We start from the raw sequence: 9,997 nt of genomic DNA on the forward strand, positions 1-9,997 counted from the left end.
CGGACGGAGTTCGTTGAACCGGGGAGACCTACCGTGCTGTCCAAGTGCTCCGCTAAGGGGGAGTTGCTGCAGCCCCACCGGGTGAACCTGGACCTCTCCGACTACACCAACTTGAGCATTGGAGAGCTCGTCTCTGGCTACATCAGCCAAGTGCACAAGAGCCGGGACGCCGAGGTTGCCATGGTGACCCAAATCCAGCAGAAGTCTGAGGTAACATCCTTTTGTCCTCTTATTTACTCTTTTGTCCTCTTATTTACTGCTTAGTTACCTATACCATGCTAGCCCCCAAGTCGACGACTTATGACTGAGTACGTTGTAGACTTAGGTTCCGGCTTACTCCATTTGAACCGGCAATATGTAGATAGAAAACGTTCAATATGCATTAGCCCCCAAGTGCCAAGTGTCTTTGCTTGGAAAACGCTTGGGACTTTAAATTTGTAGAGTAATTGTTCATGCCATAACCCGGAAACTGATATAGGCTGCTGGCAAGAAACTGGAGACTGACCTTGCTGATCTCACGAGCCGGCTGAAGATGCAAGAAATGGAGACCCGGAAGGCAAACGCCAAGTTTGTGTCCAGCATCGCCGCGCAAGAGAAGCTGAAGACGGAGTTCGACGCTGAGCGGAAGGCATGGGCCGAAGAAAAGGCCGCATTGGTGACCCGGGCTGAACAGGCGGAGAAGACTCTCTCCGAGAAGACCGCTGAGCTCTCCGGCCTAAAGCGCCAAGTGTCCCAAATGGTGGCCGCAATCTTCGGTAAGTCGTCTCGCCGGCTTTCATCAAGTTTTAGAATGTGTATATCTCATAATTTCATCCTTGTCGGCGGCTTATCTGATTCTGTTAAACAGGTCCCAGAAGTGCCAACCTCAACCAGAGCGTGGTCACCAAGCTGAAGGCCGTGTATACCCTGGTGGAGCAGCTCTACACCGGGTCACAGCGTGCCTTAGCTGTGGTGGCCTTATCCAACGAGGTGCCGACTCACTTGGCAGAAGTCCTTCGCCGGCTCGCTGTACTGCCTCAACGGATTCAAGAGCTGCGACGGGCCTCTGCAAGAGCCGGAGCAATCGCCGTGCTGAGCCGGGCCAAGGAATTCCTGCCGGAGTTAGACCCGGTGGACATCGCCCTTGGTTATCCAAGCCTGAAGGAAGATGGCTCCGCTTTAGATCAGAAGGACTTCGCAGCTTGCGTGAAGGCCGTACGCCCGGTGGCTACTCTTATCGGCAACGATACAGATCTGACCAAGTACCAGCCGGGTTACAATGCGGAGAATCAGAGGATCCCGACCCCTCGCTATGAAGCTCTCAACTTGATCCCGCCGGCTCGTCAGCACACTTTCGCCCCGGAGATCGACCCTTCCGGGTTAATTGACGAGGAAGCCCAGTTCGAAGCTCTCAGCGGCATCGACTGGAAGTCATCAACCTTCCAGGTCTTGGGATCAACCGGAGGAGAAGGAAGAGATGAGCCGGAGACTTCCACCCAGCAAGCGTCTTAACTTCCGCAGCCGGTTTACCAAACAATGCTCCACCCTTTTAGACTTGATGAGTTTTGTAATAGAGTAGGTGCAATAGTTTATCTCTGCCGTGCCATCGTGCACGTATTAAATGCTGAAGTCTTTTGAAGTTATCTCTTTGATGTTTCTCCGGGTCATAATTAATCCTTTGTTTTTCTTAACCTCAAAAGAGGTGCCTTTAATTATCCTGCATAGAAAGGCAAATCACAAATCTTGAGGTGGCTTACCGCCCTGAGAATCATAAGTTCTAGATAACCCGGAATATGAAGCAAAAAGGACTTGTCTCCAATGATATCCTGAATACAGCCGTAAGAACATACTTAACGGCCTGCAAGCATTCTTCCGATTTAAATAACCCGGATAAAAAGGTTGGTACTACAACTCCGGTTTACCTGCCTTATAACACCCATTGCGTTCAGCAATACTGTAAACCAAAGTTAAGCCGGCAAAGTGAGACCCGGCTGTACACACCTTGACATAATCAGAGAAAACTTGTGATAAAGCGGAAGAACTTAGGGGCTTTCGGTTCGAATACGACCAGAGACCCGGCCCAAAGGGGTTAAGCTAAGATTCGGATACGATCATATAGCCCCCAGTGGGTGTGGCGATGCCAATCAAGAGGGTACCGACAGCTATGTTCTCTTTGGTTCGAATACGACCTATGTTTGAACAGGAAGCCCCCAAGTGATTTTAAGAATTGTTTAACGACGCTGATTCGAATACGATCCACGTCGGTTCTCAGAGGGGTTAAACTATGATTCAAATATGACCAAAGGTAACCTCCCAATGAGCTCGGCACTTTGCCGATCAAATGGGTATCGACAGCTATGTTCTCTTTGGTTCGAATACGACCCATGTTTGAACAGGAAGCCCCCAAGTGACCTTATTGCTTACGGCTAGATTCGAATACGATCATAAGCCGGATCCTCCTTTAAGTCATCATGTAATCTTGCAATGAAAACAATACGTGCATATGTGGAGGAGAAAAAAGGACAGAGGTCCTGCTTTATTGCTTATCATAATATATACATGGCTGAGAGAAATATGTACACCACGAGAGCCGGTGGCTCAAGTGTAGTAAGGCCGAAGCTGAGCTATGTTCCACGGCCGACGGGTCTCTTCCTCCGACTTGCGTGAATCTTTATGCTCCCGAATGTCAATGAGGTAATATGACCCGTTGTGCAAGTTCTTGCTGACCACAAAGGGCCCTTCCCAAGGCGGGGATAACTTGTGTGCATCTGTTTGATCCTGGATGAGCCGGAGCACGAGATCGCCTTCTTGGAAGACCCGGGATTTAACCCGGCGGTTATGATAACGGCGCAGGTCTTGTTGGTAAATCGCTGAACGGGCTGCTGCCACATCACGTTGTTCGTCCAACAAGTCCAGAGCATCTTGGCGCGCCTGTTCATTATCCGTCTCAACGTAAGCCGCCACGCGAGGTGAGTCATGACGGATGTCACCGGGGAGGACTGCTTCTGCTCCATAAACCATGAAGAAAGGCGTAAAACCTGTAGACCTGTTAGGAGTAGTGTTGATGCTCCATAACACGGAGGGCAACTCCTCCACCCAACAACCCGGCGTCCGTTGCAAAGGGACCAAAAGCCGGGGCTTGATGCCCTTCAGAATCTCCTGATTAGCTCTCTCAGCTTGACCATTGGATTGAGGATGAGCCACTGAGGAAACATCAAGTCGGATATGCTCTCGTTGACAAAACTCTTCCATGGCTCCTTTGGAGAGATTGGTGCCATTGTCAGTTATAATGCCGTGCGGAAAACCAAAGCGGAAAATCACCTTTTTCATAAATTGAACCGCCGTGGCTGCATCACACTTGCTAACTGGCTCAGCTTCCACCCACTTTGTGAATTTGTCAACTGCCACCAAGAGGTGGGTCTTCTTATCTTTGGACCTCTTAAAAGGCCCAACCATATCAAGCCCCCAGACCGCAAAGGGCCAAGTGATTGGGATCATCCTCAGCTCCTGAGCCGGCACGTGAGCCCGTCGTGAGAACCTCTGGCAACCATCACACTTACTGACCAAGTCCTCCGCATCAGCATGAGCCGTCAACCAATAAAAACCATGACGAAAAGCCTTAGCCACAAGAGACTTTGAGCCGGCATGATGGCCACAATCCCCTTCATGGATCACACGCAAGATTTCTTGACCTTCCTCAGGGGAAACACAACGCTGAAACGCTCCCGTAACACTGCGGTGATGCAACTCTCCGTTGATAACAATCATTGACTTAGCCCGCCGGGTTATTTGCCTGGCCAAAGTTTCGTCCTCAGGCAACTCGCCCCGGGTCATGTAAGCCAGATATGGCATTGTCCAGTCTGGTATGATATGAAGAGCCGCCACCAGTCGGGCCTCCGGGTCAGGGACAACCAAGTCTTCCTCTGTAGGCAACTTAACAGAAGGGCTATACAGGACGTCCAGGAAAGTGTTGGGCGGCACCGGTTTTCGCTGAGAGCCCAGCCGGCTTAAAGCATCCGCTGCCTCGTTCTTCCTGCGATCGATGTGTTCCACTTGATAACCCTGAAAGTGCCCAGCAATGGCATCAACCTCGCGGCGATAAGCCGCCATGAGAGGGTCCTTGGAATCCCACTTTCCTGATACTTGTTGAGCCACCAAGTCTGAGTCGCCGAAGCACCTTACCCGGCTTAAGCTCATCTCCTTAGCCATCCGAAGACCATGGAGCAAGGCCTCGTATTCAGCCGCGTTGTTAGTGCAAGGAAACAGCAACTGTAGCACATAATGGAACTTGTCACCTTTAGGGGAAGCCAACACGACTCCAGCCCCCGAGCCCTCCAACTGCCTGGACCCATCGAAGTGGATAGTCCAATATGTGTTATCCGGCTTCTGCTCGGGCACTTGTGACTCTGTCCAGTCATTGATGAAATCCACCAAGGCCTGAGATTTAACAGCAGTGCGTGGCACGTACTTGAGACCATGAGGTCCGAGCTCTATAGCCCACTTAGCTACTCTCCCTCTGGCCTCCCTGTTTTGAATGATATCACCAAGAGGGGCAGAACTGACCACAGTGATGGGATGACCCTGAAAATAATGCTTGAGTTTCCGGCTTGCCATGAACACACCATAAACAAGCTTCTGCCAATGTGGATATCGCTGCTTGGACTCAATGAGCACTTCGCTGACATAATAAACCGGCCGCTGAACCGGATGCTCCTTGCCCTCCTCCTTGCGCTCCACCACCATAGCCACACTGACGGCTCGTGTGTTCGCCGCCACGTACAGTAACAAGGGCTCCTTATCAACCGAGGCAGCAAGGACTGGGGGCTCTGCCAGCTGCTTTTTCAAATCCTCAAAGGCAGCATTAGCCGCATCATTCCAGACAAAGTTATCAGTTTTCTTCATCAACTGATATAATGGCATGGCTTTCTAACCCAAACGGCTTATAAACCGGCTTAAAGCAGCGATGCGACCCGCCAAGCGCTGAACGTCATTTATACATGTCGGCTTAGCCAGGGAGGTGATGGCCTTGATCTTCTCTGGGTTAGCTTCAATGCCTCTGTCAGAAAACAAAAAAACCCAAGATTTTGCCTGCAGGAACACCAAAAACACACTTGGCCGGGTTAAGCATCATCTTGTAGATCCGGAGGTTATCAAAGGTCTCCCTTAAATCATCTATCAGGGTTTCCTCTTTTATGGACTTAACCACAATATCGTCCACATAGGCGTGAACATTGCGCCCAATCTGTTTATGAAGACAGTTCTGTACACAACGCTGGTAAGTCGCCTGTGCACACTTGAGTCCAAAGGGCATAGACACATAGCAGAAGGCTCCAAAGGGAGTGATGAACGTCGTCTTCTCCTAGTCCTTAACTGCCATCTTAATCTGATGATATCCAGAATAAGCATCCAAGAAACTTAAGCGTGCACAACCTTCCGTAGCATCAATGATTTGATCAATACGGGGGAGGGCAAATGGATCAGCCGGACACGCCTTGTTTAAGTCCGTGTAGTCCACACACATCCGCCAGGTGCCGTTCTTCTTGAGTACGAGCACCGGGTTAGCCAACCACTCTGGGTGAAAGACTTCAACAATAAACCCGGCCGCCAAGAGCCGGGCCACCTCTTCACCAATAGCTTTCCGCCTCTCTTCATTAAACCGCCGAAGGAACTGCCGGACCGGCTTAAATTTCGGATCAACATTGAGAGTGTGCTCAGCGAGCTCTCTAGGTACACCTGGCATGTCAGAACGTTTCCATGCGAAGATGTCCCTATTCTCACGGATGAACTCGATGAGCGCGCCTTCCTATTTTGGATCCAGATTGGCACTGATGCTAAATTGCTGAGATGAGTCTCCTGGAACGAAATCAACAAGTTTAGTCTCATCAGCTGACTTAAATTTCATCGCCGGCTCATTCTCCGTAGTCGGCTTCTTCAAAGAGGTCATATCTGTTGGGTCAACGTTGTCTTTGTAAAACTTCAACTCCTCTGTTGCACAAACAGATTCTGCATAAGCTGCATCGCCTTCCTCACACTCCAGAGCCACTTTCCGGCTGCCGTGAACCGTAATGGTCCCATTATGACCCGGCATCTTGAGCTGTAAGTATACATAACACGCCCGTGCCATGAACTTGGCGTAAGCCGGCCGTCCAAATATAGCATGGTATGGACTTCTTATCTTGACCACCTCAAAGGTCAATTTCTCCACCCTGTAGTTGTTCTCATCTCCAAAGGCCACTTCCAACTCAATCTTGCCGACTGGATAAGCCGACTTACCAGGTACCACCCCGTGGAAAATAGTGTTGGACTGGCTGAGGTTCTTATCAATCAACCTCATACGACGGAATGTCTCATAATAGAGGATGTTGATGCTGCTGCCTCCATCCATGAGCACCTTAGTGAACTTATATCCTCCCACCTGAGGAGCCACCACCAGGGCCAAGTGACCCGGATTATCCACTCGTGGAGGGTGATCCTCCCCGCTCCACACTATAGGCTGCTCAGACCACCGCAAGTAGCGTGGAACCGCCGGCTCAACAGCATTCACAGCCCTCTTGTGAAGCTTCTGATCTCGCTTGCACAAACTAGTGGTAAACACATGATACTGTCCACCGCTAAGCTGCTTTGGATTGGTCTGATAACCCCCCTGCTGCTATTGATGGCCCTGGCCAGACTGTTGATTAAAGCCCCCTTGACCGTTCTGAGGACCGGAATTTGAGCCGCCGCCCGGGCCAGGAAAGCCGCCGGCGCCTGAGCCGCCGCCCGGGCCATTGTAATTCTTAAAGGCCTTCATGATTGCACAATCCTTCCACAGATGAGTCGCTGGCTTCTCTCTAGAGCCATGCCTTGGACAAGGCTCATTCAACAGCTGCTCCAGTGTCGGACCTGACCCGCCGCCTCGGGGAGGGGGCCTCCCCTTACGTCGCTGGTTATTCCCTTGTGAGCTGGCGTTGGCCACAAACTCTAGGCTGCCGTCGGCCTTGCGCTTGCCTCCTCCTTGGTTCCCCGGGTTATGCTGAAGACCCTTGCCGTTGCCGTTCTTCTTTCCCTTCCATGCCCTTTCATCATCTGAAGGGGGATCCTTGGTACCATCAGAATCGGCGTACTTAACAAGAGCCGCCATTAGTGTACCCATATCACTGCAGTCGCGCTTAAGCCGCCCGAGTTTCATCTTCAGGGGCACGAAACGACAATTCTGTTCCAGCATTAAGACTGCAGAGCCGGCATCCATCTTATCAGACGAATGTATGATCTCCTTGACCCGGCGAACCCAATGCGTCGTGGATTCACCCTCCTGCTGCTTACAGTTAGTCAAATCCACAATTGACATCGACTGCCTGCAGGTATCCTTGAAGTTTTGGATGAACCGGGCTTTCAGCTCAGCCCAAGACCCGATGGAGTTCGGTGGTAGCCCTTTCAACCAAGTGCGGGCAGTCCCATCCAACATCATGGTGAAGTACTTGGCCATTGCCGCCTCACTGACCTCCAGTAGTTCCATGGCCATCTCGTAACTCTCGATCCAGGCTGCGGGTTGTAAGTCAGCTGTGTAATTAGGCACCTTCCTAGGGCCCTTGAAGTCCTTAGGTAGACGTTCATTACGGATAGCTGGCACTAAACAAGGGACACCCCCGGTCCTGGTAGGGATACCCACGTCGACGGAAGTGGTCGGATAAGCCGGGGGGGTCTGGTAAGCCGTTAATTGAGGCACTTGCTCCGCCTCTTGCTGCGCTCTGTCCTGGTCTGCTGCGTGAAAGGCTCCATTATGAGCCGGGCCGTGGCCAGGGGGCGGGTCATGGCGTCGGACGTTACTTGAGCCGGTTGCTGAGACCATGTGCCGGCTGTAACTCGGGCTCTGGCCTGGACGAGGGGTCGAGTGGATCCTGTCCCGGCTGTAGGAGTACGCCTCTTGCTGTGCCAGAGCTGTCTGAAGGAGTTCCCTGACCCGGCGGGTTTCAATAGCCGTCGGAGAGTCGCTGTCAACTGGGAGAGCCGCCAGCCGTGCTGCCGCAGCGACCATGTGCTCCAGCGGGTTATTATAATGACCCGAGGGTATTGGCACGTACTAAGGCGGGGCAGGGGGCACCTTGGGAGGCCCCATTACTCGTGGCTGAATAGGGGCTCCAGACCCGGGCACTATGACCCCTGGCGGGTTACTAGACCCTGCACCTGGCGTGTTGAAAAGGTTGCGTGGATCGTAAACCGGAGGGAGTCGAGATTGGGTCTTTTGATGCCTCCTTCTCATGACCTCATTGGACGTGTTCTGATCCATCGTGAGTTGGAAGGACTGCGCTTGGATCAGCTGAGTTTGGGCATCGAGAGCCGCCCTCTCTGCAGCCATCCTGATCCCTTTCGCTGCAAGCTCCTCCTTAGCTTTCACTAGATCCAATTTTAACTGTGCCACCTCCGCATCATGCTGAGCTTGATCCGCCGGGTCAACCATGGCGGTTAACAGGGCCGTCATCTTGTTTGTGAGATCCATCAGTACCTGAGTCGGAGAAGGCACCGGGTTTCCCGCTCCGGCAGCGGGGTTCTGAACAGGCTGCGCGCCAGCCATAAAGACTCCAACCTGACTTGGCGGCTCAAACGGGTCCGGAATACTGTCACCATCGGAACAACCCATGAGCCTGCCATCTTGAAGTTGATACAACGAGTTTGACTCATCGGTGGCCGACTCGCCGTCAGAGCCGGCGGCCGCCTCATCACCAGCCCCAGATAGATCAGAGGGCCCTCCATGGATACATCCCACAAACGCGCGCCTTAAGGCAGGCCCGGCCCGGGCGGGTCGTGCACGCTGAGCCGTCTCGACGAGATCGACACAGAGATCCGGCTCAGGGCCCGGCTCACCAATCTTGCCAATGAAAACATGAATTCCGCCGAAGGGGACCCGGTACCCGTACTCAATTGAGCCGGCGTCGGGGCCCAGTTTGCATCGTCGATGTAGAGCTTGCCGCGACGACTCTTGGTCATCCGGCCCACAGCGTATCCCTTGAGCCCTTCGAAGCTGCCCTTCAAGAACTCAAATCCACCGTGCGCGAGCCCCACGGTGGGCGCCAACTGTCGTTGAATTGTCACGGCAGATGTCCTTAGCGTGAGGACTTAGTCGTGAGGCCAGCGCATCTATGTAGTAGCTTGAGAGGGGTTGATTGGGATGAGAGATGCAGGGCAGATCAACGCACAAGACAAGGGTTTAGACAGCTTCGGGCCCCGGGAAACATCATCTGGTAATAGCCCTACATGCTGTTTGTGGCTAGGTCTCATTATACTCATGAGAGAATCGCCGGTAAGCCGGCTCTTTGTGTCTAACCCTAGATATTGTTTCTTGTTGCTTGTCCCTCTTTGGGGTGCCCTGCCCCTCCTTATATAAGTTAGAGGGGCGGGTTACATGTGGAGTCCTAGTAGGACTAGGACTAGTCTATCTTCTCTTACAAGTTAATTACAAGTCCGGGTCTTGCTTCCTCGTAAAGGAAATATTCGTCATCCCTTTGTTCTTAAGCCGGCCCATCATAAACGTGAGCCGGCCTTCTGGGCCTTGGGCCTTGTTGTCCATCTGACCCGCCCGCCGGGTTACTAATGAGTCGCCAAGATCGGGCAGGTTATCTGTGAATCGCCAAGCTCCGGGCGGGTCACCAGTGAGTCGCCAATTCCGGCCGGGTCATACCGCGGGGTATATCCCCGACAGGATCCATGTATGAGAACAAAGTGTGGACTTTGGTTGACTTGCCCGATGATCGGCAAGCCATAGAGAATAAATGGATCTTCAAGAAGAAGACTGACGCTGACGGTAATGTTACTGCCTACAAAGCTCGACTTGTTGCGAAAGGTTTTTGACAAGTTCAAGGAGTTGACTACGATGAGACCTTCTCACCCGTAGTGATGCTTAAGTCCGTCTGAATCATGTTAGCAATTGCTGCATTTTATGATTATGAAATTTGGCAAATGGATGTCAAAACTGCATTCCTGAATGGATTTCTGGAAGAAGAGTTGTATATGATGCAACCCGAAGGTTTTATCAATCCAAAGG

Source organism: Triticum aestivum, chromosome 1D (assembly GCF_018294505.1).
Source record: "Triticum aestivum cultivar Chinese Spring chromosome 1D, IWGSC CS RefSeq v2.1, whole genome shotgun sequence".
NCBI classification, from domain to species: Eukaryota; Viridiplantae; Streptophyta; class Magnoliopsida; order Poales; family Poaceae; genus Triticum; species Triticum aestivum.